Raw genomic sequence first — 15,431 nt, 5'->3', positions numbered from 1 at the left:
AGTAATGCATGGCCGTTCCTCCAAACAGAGCCAAAATGGCCGTTCCTCCAAACAGAGCCAAAAGGCTGTTCCTCTAAACAGAGCCAAAATGGCCGTTCCTCTGAACAGAGCAAGCGGCCAAAACCAGACTTCGTTTTTGAAGCTCATTTCCTGGTGTTGTAGTTCCTGGTTGCTCACTAGCGCCACTACGGATGGCTCCAGTATAGGTGTTTTCATATCCGGTTTCCATGTAAGTCTACGGTACAAATGCGATCAAAATACAAAGTCAATAATTTTTTCTCACAAGAACAAATAGTCATAATAGGTGTATTTTATTGGTCTTATGACTGTCCATGGGTCGATTTCATGATTTATTGCGTCATTTGGGCACAGTGCCAATATTTGTTCTGGACCAATGAGGTACAGCTTGCGTCACTTCCGAATTACTGCGGAGGACTGAGCTATAGTAGGGGCTACAGTCTATGGTCACTGGGGTGGGCGGTGGCGTCTCTTGGCCTTGACATTGCGGCGCCGGCTATGGCGTCCGCCTGTGCTAAGTCTGAAAATGCAAGCATCCCATTTCGTGGTGATTTAATTATGGCGTGTGCTATTTACAGCTGCACTAGACGACCATAAAATAATCCTCCTCTTAAGTTAGCCGAGTCATTTTTACTATTTCCTTTAGCCTACTTAACCAAATAATTAGTTGGCAGAAAGCGTAATCAGCTTGCTATATTTGGTAGTCCAGTAGTAGCCTATGCTAAAACAGTTCGCAACTTCGGCTACCAAGCCATTTGACTAGCTAGCTAACCTTAACCGGCAAACATTCAATCTGTCAGACGTGTTTGGCGGCTTGTCAGTCGTGTACATTCCGTAAATGTCTACCTGGGCCATGCTTCAAGCATGTGACAAAGCTACTATAATCCCGATTTAGGGATAAACACTTTTTCAGTTTCATGAAGCGAATTAAGAGTCTCAAGGTTCATTTGCTGAAATCACACACACAGAATTTAACGAAATTAACCATCTTGGCATTTAGAAAGGAATATGTTTTTAGCATTTAAGAGACCGACAAGCTAGGCATTTAAGACAGTGGTTCTCAGAATCGGTTCTGGGGGCTCCTTGCGTATATTGGCTTTTCTCCATTGGTTTTGATGATTTACAAGAAAAAACGATAGCCTAATAATAATTAGAAATTCAACGTAGGCTACATTATTTTTGTCTTCATGCACCAGGTGGAAAACTTGCTGTACAAAGTGCGTTGTCATATTTACACGCCTGCAGATCAGTTATTAAAATACTTGGTAGATTTGTTAATAACCGCTGACAGTGTTAATTTTTATTCGGTAGAAAGTGATTTGCGAACGATCGGTCAGCTAGCGTCACCCAGCAAGTGAACACCACAAACGGCGATGGAGTAGCTAGTAGTAGCAGTTACTGGCTCATTAACTGACTGGCGAAAACCTACGACGATAACTTGCTCGGTTAACAGCAGATCTACCAGACAGTTATACGAAAATTAGCCTAGTCAAATCACCAGTAGCCTACACATCTCCGATTGATTGACCATCAGTGTAGTCAATGTTCTTCCCCTGTGTTTCATATTGCTAATGCGTGAGCTAACCACGGATAGCCTACCTAGCTCACTGGCAAGCTGATATGCTAGTTAAGCATATTCGTTTTGCTGAGAAACATGAATTGAAGATAACTGAACATAGCCTAATTGTATTTTTAATGTCATACATATAACGTGATTACATGACAGTACAGTCACGGATGGAAATTAAACTCCGTAAACATCTGATAATATATTTTAAAACATAACGGCAGACAGTCAGCTAGCCTCGTTCAGGTTGATGGGCTTTTCCGCACCGGACTGTCAATCAAATTGTAAAAATCACAGAGCGGCTTTTAAACTCTGTGGTTTTGGCTCCAACTCCAAAATGGCCGCGCCCGCCATTGAGCTTCAAAACGTATTTTCGGAGACCCGCGGAGAGTCAATGGGTGACGTCACAGTAGCTTTGTCCATATTTTTTACAGTCTCTGGAACAGAGCCAAAAGGCTGTTCCTCTAAACAGAGCCAAAATGGCCGTTCCTCCAAACAGAGCCAAAAGGCTGTTCCTCTAAACAGAGCCAAAATGGCCGTTCCTCCAAACAGAGCCAAAAGGCTGTTCCTCCAAACAGAGCCAAAAGGCTGTTCCTCCAAACAGAGCCAAAATGGCCGTTCCTCTGAACAGAGCCCAAAGGTTGTTCCTCCAAACAGAGCCAAAATGGCCGTTCCTCCAAACAGAGCCAAAAGGCTGTTCCTCTAAACAGAGCCAAAATGGCCGTTCCTCCAAACAGAGCTGAGGCTCCGTAAGACTCCTCCATTCCTCGTGTAGGCCGCTCTGTGGCCCTGATGTTCAGAGGAGGGCGGCTCGCCTTTTAAAACGTGGTTTGTGACCCACCCCCCGTCAGCTCTCAGATTTATCATCTGTCATTTTCCAGATGTGATTCTCGCCCGACCCAGAGTTTATCGCTTAAAGGTGGCGGCTAATTAAGCCACTCGGGATTCCCGTTTTTTTGTGGGCTTTTAGCGGCTCGCTGTAACATGAAAGAGAAGCTTTTGTTACTGGGGACATTACGGAGCTGCTGTGCTCAAGGTGATATAGCAGGTTCGCCATTTGAAAATCTTTTTTTTCCCGCGTGATTAGTCTGGTGATGAGGGCTTTTTAATGACCGGGCGAGTAGCGCGGCTTTGTTGGTTGCTGTCATCTTCTGCCAATTCCAGACAGACTGCGCGAGCGCGCCTTTGAAACTGCTCGCCGAAGGCGATGAAAGAATCAAGACTGTGTAGCTCCTCGAGAGAGCAGCGATCTGATGAAAAATGAAATTCTGAAAGGGTGCGGAGCGGGAGAGGGAGAGAGAGAGAGAGAGAGAGAGAGGGAAGAGAGAGAGAGAGAGAGGGAGAGGGAGAGGGAGAGAGAGAGGGAGAGAGAGGAGGAGAGAGAGAGGAGGAGGAGAGAGAGAGAGAGAGAGAGAGGGAGGGAGAGGGAGAGGAGAGAGGGAGAGAGGGAGGGAGAGGGAGAGGGAGAGAGGGAGAGGGAGAGAGGAGAGGGAGCGGGAAAGGGAGAGAGGGAGCGGGAGAGAGAGAGAGAGAGGGAGAGAGGGAACGGGAGAGGGAGCGGGAGAGAGAGAGGGAGAGAGAGAGGGAGCGGGAGAGGGAGAGGGAGAGGGAGAGGGGTGTTCTGCCAGCCGCTGGTGTAATTGCCAGCGTGAGACGGCCAGCAGAAGGCCCGCGCTGCATTGTGGGCCAGGAGAGGCGCCGTGGAGGAATGGCGCATTTGGCCGCATCCCCGGGTTCTGATTCACTGAGAGTAACACGCCGAGCATTCATCCCAGGCCTTGTTGGCGCACTGCTTCCTGCTCCTGTGACAGCTTCCTGCTCCTGTGGCAGCTTCCTGCTCCTGTGACAGCTTCATTAGTGTGATTTAAAAAAAACCAAAACATTAACAGATGATATTTCAGAGGTCTCCTTGTACACACATCAAAATGTGATGCACCCTTTGGAAATTCATAGGACTTATTTTATGATTGATTGATATTTCTTTATTTCTCATGTTGGATCACCCCCCCCCCCCCACACACACACACACACCCCACACACACACATACCCCACCCCAGAAAACCCAGTATGTAGCTTTAATCATGGTAATAACTCGCCGGGATCCACTGAGCCGTGACTGTATCACAGTGCGTATCCCATGCCTGCTCTTGATTTCTGTCACAGTGTCATTGGATATGAGTCACCTTCCTTGAGAAGCAACCTGACATTAGACTCACCAGGAGGCAGAACCTGGAAAACAATTTGCGTTTTGAAATAAAGCCAGGGGCGTGGCTTTGCTTTTAAAAGTCCCACATTCAAAAAAATAAATAAAAGCGTGGTGAGGAACACAATCTTCTGCTTTTGCACAGTAAGCATATGGGAGACGCACCAGGCATGCGAGAGAGCTAGACATATTTGCTGCTGTAAATGTGTATTAAATAAATCATTTATCAGAGACAGACCTCCTGTAGTCTGACTGAAAAAAGCTTTTATATTAAACGAAACCAAAAAGTTTACACCTATGAGTCCAAAAATTTTGTTCTGGTATTTTAAGCAAGCGGATGATATTTATCAGTTGTTCTTCAAGCTACCCCCAAACATATTTGAGAGTAACAGGAAGACCAAGGACTGATGTACCAAACAATATTATAGTCTGGTAAAATGCTGGATATTTCCCTTTTGAGCCATCTGTAGGAAATTAAAAATAAAAGCTACACATAGACAGCACTGCAATGTGTGGGAGGAGCAATCAACACGTTTCTGTTTTTCCCACTTCAGAAACACACTGACAAATCTCAAAAGGTTAACCAAAGTTGACAAAAAGTACAAATCTTAGCATGTACAGTATATGTATCACAATTGGCACCTTAATTTGCACAGTGAATTGTATTGTTGGCACTGCCTTAAATATTCATAGACAGCACTGAGCAAATTGTTTATAAATGCAGTGTTGTCTAGCATTTAATTAAAACATATTGGATGAATAACGGGCCATTTTTGAGTCAGGAGAGAGCAGTTGGCTAAACCATAAACAGACTTTCTGCTTGATGAGGGACTGGTGATGGTTGGTGATCATAAATAAATAAAATGTGCAGTGGTGTATTTGTGCTTTCATTGTTCTAAACAAGCCTCAACGTTTGAAACTGAATGGTGCACTTCACAGAGGGGATGGAACTAACGGTGTTCATGTTGCGAAACACTGGCTCTTACAAAACTCCAGACTTGGGTCGAATTTGTGTTTCAAATAGCCGCTGGTAAAGTTTGAAAATCACCCCAGCAGACAGCCGAAAATTGTGGGGGTTTTTAGACCCTACTGCTGCCTCTGGCTCTCTCTGAGGGGGTTTAGACCCCACTGCTGCCTCTGGCTCTCTCTGAGGGGGTTTAGACCCCACTGCTGCCTCTGGCTCTCTCTGAGGGGGTTTAGACCCCACTGCTGCCTGTGGCTCTCTCTGAGGGGGTTTAGACCCCACTGCTGCCTGTGGCTCTCTCTGAGGGGGTTTAGACCCCACTGCTGCCTGTGGCTCTCTCTGAGGGGTTTAGACCCCACTGCTGCCTGTGGCTCTCTCTGAGGGGTTTAGACCCCACTGCTGCCTCTGGCTCTCTCTGAGGGGTTTAGACCCCACTGCTGCCTCTGGCTCTCTCTGAGGGGTTTAGACCCCACTGCTGCCTCTGGCTCTCTCTGAGGGGTTTAGACCCCACTGCTGCCTCTGGCTCTCTCTGAGGGGGTTTAGACCCCACTGCTGCCTCTGGCTCTCTCTGAGGGGTTTAGACCCCACTGCTGCCTCTGGCTCTCTCTGTGGGGGTTTAGACCCACTGCTGCCTCTGGCTCTCTCTGAGGGGTTTAGACCCACTGCTGCCTCTGGCTCTCTCTGAGGGGGTTTAGACCCCACTGCTGCCTCTGGCTCTCTCTGAGGGGGTTTAGACCCCACTGCTGCCTCTGGCTCTCTCTGAGGGGGTTTAGACCCCATGGCTGCCTCTGGCTCTCTCTGAGGGGGTTTAGACCCCATGGCTGCCTCTGGCTCTCTCTGAGGGGGTTTAGACCCCACTGCTGCCTCTGGCTCTCTCTGAGGGGGTTTAGACCCCACTGCTGCCTCTGGCTCTCTCTGAGGGGGTTTAGACCCCACTGCTGCCTCTGGCTCTCTCTGAGGGGGTTTAGACCCCACTGCTGCCTCTGGCTCTCTCTGAGGGGGTTTAGACCCCATGGCTGCCTCTGGCTCTCTCTGAGGGGGTTTAGACCCCATGGCTGCCTCTGGCTCTCTCTGAGGGGGTTTAGACCCCACTGCTGCCTCTGGCTCTCTCTGAGGGGGTTTAGACCCCACTGCTGCCTCTGGCTCTCTCTGAGGGGGTTTAGACCCCACTGCTGCCTGTGGCTCTCTCTGAGGGGGTTTAGACCCCACTGCTGCCTCTGGCTCTCTCTGAGGGGGTTTAGACCAGGGTGAACTGTGAAGCGTGTTGTGACAAATCCCTTACAAAACGCACTGTGTGAATAAAATTTGATTGATCAAAGTTTCTTTTTTTTCTTTTTTAAATTGTCAGTCATCCTCAGGCACTTTACTGGAGCCTGAAGTGTTAAAGTATCATCTCAGGTCACAGAGACCAAAACTGAGCAGTAGATGTCATATTGTCAGACCAAAATGCAACGAGTACAGCACTTTGCGTGTGGCAATTATAAGCAGAACAAAAACTGGCCCTTTCAGCTCTTTTCGCCAGCATCTGTGTGCACCTTTTCTGAGTCTGAGATTTTCAAAGGCACGCTCTGACTGGGGTCTTTAGCAAGCATCAGCAAAGCAGCATATTTTTATCACATCAGAGCCAGGCTGAAGGGAAGGAAAATGGTGATTGGCTCATTACGCGCATGCTTTGGTGCCAATAGCATAAGAAATGTTCAACACTGTCTTCAGTCAAAGAATACATAAATAAATACATTAGGTCCCATATTAGTTATTATAAAAAAGACATTATTTTCTGAAGCCTGTGGGAATCTGGCATTATTTGTGCCCAAACTGTGCAAATAAGATGCAGATAAGTTGATAAACTCAAGTACAGAGCTGCCTGGGGTGTTTGTAGAGTAGACTTTTTAAAAAAGGTCCAGCGCAGTGCTGAACAGCTGAATGCAGTGCGGAACATCCGAGCGCAGTGCTGAACAGCTGGGAGCAGTGCGGAACAGCCCAGTGCAGGGCGGAACAGCCAAGCGCAGGGCTGAACAGCTGAGCGCAGTGCGGAACAGCCAAGCGCAGGGCTGAACAGCCGAGCGCAGTGCGGAACAGCCGAGCGCAGTGCGGAACAGCTGGGAGCAGTGCGGAACAGCCCAGTGCAGGGTGGAACAGCTGAGCACAGAGCGGAAAAGCCAAGATTATTAAAAGCAAAAACAAAAAAACCCACTCACACACACCCAGAGCATGGGAATAAAACAGAATAAAACAGAATATTGAATAAACTCACAAGAGAGAAAAAAAAGAAGAGAAGCCAAGAGGGAGAGAAAAAAGAGGGAGGAATGAAAAACAGAGAGTGGGGGAAATGTAGAGGGAGAGACAGAGAAAGAGAGATGTTAAAAAGAGAAGTAAACCGAAATAAGAAGATAAAGAAACAGGGAGATAGAGATGGAGAAGATCAGAGGAGAGAAGAAAGAGAGAAAAGTCTTATGGTGCCAGAAGAGAGATCTCAATAAGCAGCCTTCTTTAAATGCGTGCTGCAGTACTCAGACGAGCGTTTCTTTAAATGCGCGCAGTAGTCGCAGTACTCAGACGAGCATTTCTTTAAATGCGCGCAGTAGTCGCAGTACTCAGACGAGTGTTTCTTTAAATGCACGCAGTAGTCGCAGTACTCAGACGAGCGCATCTTTAAATGCGCGTAGTAGTCGCAGTACTCAGACGAGCGCTTCTTTAAATGCGCGCGGTAGTCGCAGTACTCAGATGAGCGTTTCTTTAAATGCGTGCTGCAGTACTCAGACGAGCATTTCTAATACATGTGCACAGTAGTCGCAGTACTCAGACGAGCGCATCTTTAAATGCATGCAATAGTCGCAGTACTCAGACGAGCGTTTCTTTAAATGCGCGTAGTAGTCGCAGTACTCAGACGAGCGTGCTTCTTTAAATGCGGTACAGTAGTCGCAGTACTCAGACGAGCGTGCTTCTTTAAATGCGGTACAGTAGTCGCAGTACTCAGACGAGCGCTTCTTTAAATGCGTGCAGTAGTCGCAGTACTCAGACAAGCGTGCTTCTTTAAATGCGGTACAGTAGTCGCAGTACTCAGACGAGCGTTTCTTTAAATGCGGTACAGTAGTCGCAGTAGGCTACTCAGACGAGCGCATCTTTAAATGCGGTACAGTAGTCGCAGTACTCAGACGAGCGCTTCTTTAAATGCGCGTAGTAGTCGCAGTACTCAGACGAGCATGCTTCTTTAAATGCGGTACAGTAGTCGCAGTAGGCTACTCAGATGAGCGCATCTTTAAATGCGCGTAGTAGTCGCAGTACTCAGACGAGCGCTTCTTTAAATGCGCGCAGTAGTCGCAGTACTCAGACGAGCGTGCTTCTTTAAATGCGGTACAGTAGTCGCAGTACTCAGACGAGCGTGCTTCTTTAAATGCGGTACAGTAGTCGCAGTAGGCTACTCAGACGAGCGCAGTACTCAAGGCTCAGGGAGCGCAGTGGTGCCAGCTCTAATTGATTCGACGCCACGCAGCGCACTCGGAGGAACACGGCAGTTGTCTCCTCCCCCCTACGGGCCCTGGTGGGAGGCTTCATTTGGGCCTGCAGGCTCCCTCTCCCTCCGCTCTCTCACGTGTTCTGAATGCACCCGTGGAAGATGCAGCCGAGGAGGACTGAACAGAGGCATTCTTCAGTGAGCCTTTCCTCAGCCCTCCCTTTGCACCACTGGCAGGCACTCATTGGCTTAATCAGGCTGAATTCACTCAAGGTTGCAATTAATCTGCTACAGCTAAAAAGCATGCTCTCATTCTCTGGCTCTCTCTCTCACTCTTTTTCTTTCTCTTTCTCTTTCTCACAGAAAGCCCAAAAGTGTGAATTTTCCCCCCACAGCAGCTGTGCTTCCAGTCACAGTTTTTAAATCTGCATTCATGTGTCTAGGGCTTATAACCTTTCATTATTTTAGCAACAAAAAAAAATCTTTGAAAAGAAAAATTCATGTTTCGGAGGAAAAACAAACTCCCCTAAATGACAGTGCATAAAAGAAGTCTATTAACCTTTCTTCGGGCTCAGAAAGCGCTAGGCTTAATTAGCCTCACGCTTGTCTGTGAGCGAGGCACGATTTGCGTGCGTTTCTCTTCATCAAACCTGCTGTGTGATGTCTCAGCAGAGTCTGTGTCTGGCTTTAAAATGGATACTGCAGGTTCACGGCCAGGCTATGCCACCTGGCCACTCAGACAGTCTAAGTGGTTTGAGAGGAGGCTCTGAAACCTTATGGGTCTGGACCTGATCCAGGGTTCTGCAGGTGTTCCAGGTCCTCTCTTCAGACTGTGGTTGGCACATCCAGGTCCTCTCTGGGGGCTGTGGTTGGCACATCCAGGTCCTCTCTGGAGGCTGTGGTTGGCACATCCAGGTCCTCTCTGGGGGCTGTGGTTGGCACATCCATGTTCTCTCTGGTGGTTGTGGTTGGCACATCCAGGTCCTCTCTGGGGGCTGTGGTTGGCACATCCATGTCCTCTCTGGGGGCTGTGGTCTGCACATCCAGGTCCTCTCTGATGCTGTGGTTGGCAAATCCAGGTCCACTCTGGGGGCTGTGGTTGGCACAGCCCTGCCTCTTTTCCAGGGAAATGAAGGTGCTGTGGTTGGCACATCCTGGGGCTATCCGTGTTCTGTGATTGGCATGTTCTTTGCCTTCCTTTCTCGCTAAACCTTCTGTTTTATTCATTTCCTGGATTAAGCAGTGCCCCACAAAAAGCCGAAAGCCTTTTGAAATAGATGAAGCTATTGGAAGTGTGACATGAAAATGTCAGTGATTTTGCACAGAGTGAGGAAGACCAGCGCTGTAGGCTGTGCACTCTGAAACGCATCAGCGGGAACCTAGACGACTTCCCCACCCCTTCGAATGTTAACTCTTCAGCTGCCGAGTTTCGCTCGAGTGTTTTAAGGGGCTCGCACATGATGGGCTCTCGGGGAAGTCTAGCGCCCCCTGCTGCTGAGCAAGTGGTTAAATTCAGCGGCCGTGCTCTCCAAAGCCTCCACAGAAGTCCTCCAGAAATCCCCAAATACCGAAAGACACCACTAGTGCTTGAAATTAGGCCTCAGCAATCCTACTCTAACTCTTCCACACATACCATACCCGAGATCAATGAGTCACTGAGTCACTCAATCACATACCTTACCCTCCAACAATGATTCACTCAGTCAATCAATCACATACTGTACCCTACCCCCCTCCAATGAGTCACTGGGTCAGTCAATCAATCACATATCACACTCTCCACAAATGAGTCTCTGAGTCAATCAATCACATACCTTACCCTACACCAATGAGTCACTGAGTCAATCAGTCACATACCTTACCCTACACCAATGAGTCACTGAGTCAATCAGTCACATACCTTACCCTACACCAATGAGTCACTGAGTCAATCAGTCACATACCTTACCCTACACCAATGAGTCACTGAGTCAATCAATCACATACCTTACCCTACACCAATGAGTCATTGAGTCAGTCAGTTAATCACACATTGCATTCTCCACCATGAGTCACTGAGTCAATCGATCACAAAGCCACTCAACACCAGTGAGTAACTGAATCAATCAGTTGATTCCTGTTTTAGCATATAACACCATTGACAAAGTTGTCACAGCGTGTTTCACAACAGCGATGGGGAGAAAGGTGTACAGTTAGCCTCTCCACTCTCACTAATAGTGATAGCTCCTGACTCCCGCACGCTGCTATAATGGCTTTCTGAGCTGCTCTCAAGATCCCAGGAGGAGAATTTGCAGAAAACTCAGAGAATTTGCAGAAACCCCCCCCCCCGACCCTTCCGTGAATGTTGTCAACCCCCAAACAATCCCCCCCCCCTTACGTCCGTACCTGCCATCACCCCCCTAACAACCCCGCCCCACCCCATCCACCCATTCTGTGCGTACCATCACCCCCCCCACCCCCGCCCACACCACGATTCATCGAACAGGGCGGTGGCCTACTTGTGCCCAGCGAGGCCGTCCTCTCACGCGCTCGCAACAGAGATAAAAGTGTGACGTTTGGGGGTGGGAGGTAAGGGGGTGGGGGGGGAGAAGCAAATCTCAGCCATGGTGGTCTTACCATCTGCAAAATAGGAAATGGGATTCCAAAGGGACTAATTAGAAGACCACAGCAGGCTGGAGCACTCATCTGAAACCCCCCTTTTTCCCTTCCAGCAAATGAGCTGGATGTGCCGCAGCCCCCCCCCCCCCTACACCCCACCCCCATCGTCCTATAGGAGAGACTCCACTCAGGTTTGACCCCAAAGCGTCTCCAGTCACATACAAAAACAGCAGTGGAAAAAAAGTCGTCTTTTCTCCTCAGTCTGATGAACTTGTAATGGCTGGGCAAGGGGCTGCATTTGCATTTGTTTTGATTTATTCATCTGAAGTCACGAGATGCGTCCCAGCAGCCTTACTGTGAGGAACGCACGCACGCACGCACTCACGCACGCACGCTCTCACACACACTCACGCACGCACGCACACACGCACGCACTCACTCACTCACACACACTCACGCACGCACGCACGCACTCACGCACACACGCTCTCACACACACTCACGCATGCACGCACACATGCACGCACTCACTCACACACTCACACACGCACGCTCACCACTCACTCACGCACGCACGCACGCACTCACGCATACACACACTCACGCACGCCCACAGTCAGCCACACACAGCCGGTTATTCTAAAGTGATCAAGATCAAATTAATGGAATGCGTGAGCGCCCCCGGGGGTTGAAATCAATACTGCTGCAAATTGAGTGCCCGCATCGAGTGTTTTTGCTCAAACAAAAAAAAAAAAAAAAAGAATGTATTAAAAAGAAGGTGAGTGGATGCCGGTGTCCTTGAGCGTGAGAATTTAAGAAGGCCCGAGCAGCAGGAAACTTGTGAAGTCTTCCTCCGGGCTGCCGGTTTGATCCTCTCGCACACGGAGGCAAAGTCAAGCGGTTTGGCGCGGGTATTGATCATAGGTGCTCCTTTATGCACAGGTCCCCGTTGCCATGGGTACTAATAAGGGAGGGGAAAAAGTAGTCATCAGCTGAGCTCTTAATAACGAGCTTTGGACTTGTGTAGGGAGAGATGTGAGTTTCTTGGGCAGGCTAGTTATCGCTAAGCTCTTTAATGAAAAACATTTTTCTTTTTTTGTGAGACAAAAAATAGACAAAAATGCGATGAGCTGCCATTTGTGTTTTGACCGCCCACCAAAAAAAATAAATAAATAAAACAGTACCTGGAATAGCCTGGATTAGCCAGGCCCATAACTCACACACTGCTTACAGGGGTTGGGGTACGTCAAAATTTCCCCCTCAATTTCGTGTTGTGTTGCTGATTTTTTTCCCTCTCCCCCCCCCATGCCCTGTCTGTGCAGTTCGTCGGTATTCCGAATCCCCCAGCTGGGGAGTTATTTTCATCTGGAAAGTTAATTGCTTTGCCTGAAGAGCTGGGGCACCGGCTCGTAGCTCCCCGCGTCAGATCTGGCAACCCAATGAAGAGTTCTATTAATAACGGGGATGGAGGGGGGGGGTGGGGGGGGGGAGGCGGACCGCGCCGGCTCGACTGCGACGCTTCCTCTCTCGCCGAGATCCATTTCTCCTCTTCTCCCCGGTAACGGCTGGAGAGAGAGTCCGCAGAGCGCCGCTCGCCCTTCGCCGCTCGCCCTTCCTGCATCCGTCACCCGCAGCAAACGACGGCGAAGCTGTTAGCGCCTCATTTACTTTTTATCTATTTTCTGCTGAGCACAAAATCTGAGCTCCTCACAGGGAAATAATCTGCACAAACTGACTGGCAAGACATCAGGAACAGATTGTCGCGGTCCCGATTCTTCTCTTTAAAATCTTTTTAAATATAATACTCCCCAGACACCAAACAAGCTCTATATAAGCAGAAATAAAAAAGATTTCCTTTTTTTTTTGCGTTTGACTTGTTATTGCATTATTTATCCCTCCTCTCTTCCACTCCAAGGTGATAATTACTTTACAGCAGCTGGAGTGGTGTTCAGTATCAGGAAGATGAGCTTGTGCTCGATATTCCTTCTCCGAGTGCTGATGTGTTTTATATATATTTGCTTTTTAAAAAGTAAACCGCTGTAGATGTATTTTCCCCCTCCCTGTCCCTGACTCCAGCCGGCTGTGTGCCCCTCAGGCAGAGGGGAGGAAAGGCAGATGCTTTATTTAGCTCACACTTCCAGCCCTCTGTAGATGCCCAGCAGAGTAACGCTTCCTTCAGACCACATTCCCAGCAGAAAGCACTGCTGGGTCGGGCCTATGGTAATGACCCTGGGTCTCATTTGAAATCGGCTGAGCCTCCTTATTTGTAAAGCAACCAGGGTGCGTGTGCATTGTCTGCCGTCTATGCAACCTCCCCCCCCCCCCCCCAAAAGAAAATCAGGCACCTGTCGGGGAGCAGATTGCACCTTGCAGCACTTTGTCTTTGATCATATTTAATCAGCTGAGGAGTCAGTCTGGTGTCACGGAACAGGCTGCTGTGTGTCTGGGAGGAGTGTGTGTGAGTGTGGAGCGGTGTGCGGCTGTGTGTCTGGGAGGAGCGTGTGTGAGTGTGGAGCGGTGTGCGGCTGTGTGTCTGGGAGGAGCGTGTGTGAGTGTGGAGCGGTGTGCGGCTGTGTGTCTGGGAGGGTAATGGGTGTGAGTGTGGAGCGGTGTGCGGCTGTGTCTGGGAGGAGCGTGTGAGAGTGTGGAGCGGTGTGCGGCTGTGTGTCTGGGAGGAGCGTGTGTGAGTGTGGAGCGGTGTGCGGCTGTGTGTCTGGGGTGAGCGTGTGTGAGTGTGGAGCGGTGTGCGGCTGTGTGTCTGGGAGGAGCGTGTGTGAGTGTGGAGCGGTGTGCGGCTGTGTGTCTGGGAGGAGCGTGTGTGAGTGTGGTGCGGTGTGCGGCTGTGTGTCTGGGAGGAGCGTGTGTGAGTGTGGTGCGGTGTGCGGCTGTGTGTCTGGGAGAGGTGTGTGAGTGTGGAGCGGTGTGCGGCTGTGTGTCTGGGAGGGTAATGGTGTGAGTGTGGAGCGGTGTGCGGCTGTGTGTCTGGGGAGCGTGTGTGAGTGTGGAGCGGTGTGCGGCTGTTGTCTGGGAGGAGCGTGTGTGAGTGTGGAGCGGTGTGCGGCTGTGTGTCTGGGAGGAGCGTGTGGAGTGTGGAGCGGTGTGCGGCTGTGTGTCTGGGAGGAGCGTGTGTGAGTGTGGAGCGGTGTGCGGCTGTGTGTCTGGGAGGAGCGTGTGTGAGTGTGGAGCGGTGTGCGGCTGTGTGTCTGGGAGGAGTGTGTGTGAGTGTGGAGCGGTGTGCGGCTGTGTGTCTGGGAGGAGCGTGTGTGAGTGTGGAGCGGTGTGCGGCTGTGTGTCTGGGAGGGTAAAGGGTGTGAGTGTGGAGCGGTGTGCGGCTGTGTGTCTGGGAGGAGTGTGTGTGAGTGTGGGGTGGTGTGCGGCTGTGTGTCTGGGGTGAGCGTGTGTGAGTGTGGAGCGGTGTGCGGCTGTGTGTCTGGGAGGAGCGTGTGTGAGTGTGGAGCGGTGTGCGGCTGTGTGTCTGGGAGGAGCGTGTGTGAGTGTGGAGCGGTGTGCGGCTGTTTGTCTGGGAGGAGCGTGTGTGAGTGTGGAGCGGTGTGCGGCTGTGTGTCTGGGGTGAGCGTGTGTGAGTGTGGAGCGGTGTGCGGCTGTGTGTCTGGGAGGAGGTGTGTGAGTGTGAGCGGCTGTGCGGCTGTGTGTCTGGGAGGAGCGTGGTGAGTGTGGAGCGGTGGGCTGTGTGTCTGGGAGGAGCGTGTGTGAGTGTGGAGCGGTGGCGGCGTGTGTCTGGGGTGAGCGGGTGGAGTGTGGAGCGGTGGGCGGCTGTGTGTCTGGGGTGAGCGTGTGTGAGTGTGGAGCGGTGTGCGGCTGTGTGTCTGGGAGAGTGTGTGTGAGTGTGGAGCGGTGTGCGGCTGTGTGTCTGGGAGGAGCGTGTGTGAGTGTGGAGCGGTGTGCGGCTGTGTGTCTGGGAGGAGCGTGTGTGAGTGTGGAGCGGTGTGCGGCTGTGTGTCTGGGGTGAGCGTGTGTGAGTGTGGAGCGGTGTGCGGCTGTGTGTCTGGGAGGAGTGTGTGTGAGTGTGGAGCGGTGTGCGGCTGTGTGTCTGGGAGGAGCGTGTGTGAGTGTGGAGCGGTGTGCGGCTGTGTGTCTGGGAGGAGCGTGTGTGAGTGTGGAGCGGTGTGCGGCTGTGTGTCTGGGGTGAGCGTGTGTGAGTGTGGAGCGGTGTGCGGCTGTGTGTCTGGGGTGAGCGTGTGGAGTGTGGAGCGGTGTGCGGCTGTGTGTCTGGGAGGAGTGTGTGTGAGTGTGGAGCGGTGTGCGGCTGTGTGTCTGGGAGGAGCGTGTGTGAGTGTGGAGCGGTGTGCGGCTGTGTGTCTGGGAGGAGCGTGTGTGAGTGTGGAGCGGTGTGCGGCTGTGTGTCTGGGGTGAGCGTGTGTGAGTGTGGAGCGGTGTGCGGCTGTGTGTCTGGGGTGAGCGTGTGTGAGCGCTGGTGAGGCGGGTGCCAGGGTGAGCGATATGCAGAACGATGCAGCAGAAAAGGGGGAGTCTGCTTTCGCACCGTCCTACGGATAAATCCAGCGCATCGGCCCGTAAGGGGGGGGGGGGGGTCAGCGGGAGGAAGCAAAAACGAGATGAGCGAAAACAGACGCTCCGGGCTTCCACATTACCTGTATCATGGGG

General features: G+C 50.8%; 1 protein-coding gene across 3 annotated transcripts in view; it reads left to right on the top strand.

Moving 5' to 3' along the window:
- LOC135234985 (chemokine-like protein TAFA-2) overlaps positions 1-15,431 on the top strand; it is a 151,143-nt gene that overhangs the window by 82,555 nt on the left and 53,157 nt on the right. The window lies entirely within an intron of this gene.

This window comes from Anguilla rostrata, chromosome 11 (assembly GCF_018555375.3).
Source record: "Anguilla rostrata isolate EN2019 chromosome 11, ASM1855537v3, whole genome shotgun sequence".
Taxonomy (NCBI): domain Eukaryota; kingdom Metazoa; phylum Chordata; class Actinopteri; order Anguilliformes; family Anguillidae; genus Anguilla; species Anguilla rostrata.
This window is presented reverse-complemented; position numbering and strand designations above follow the sequence as displayed.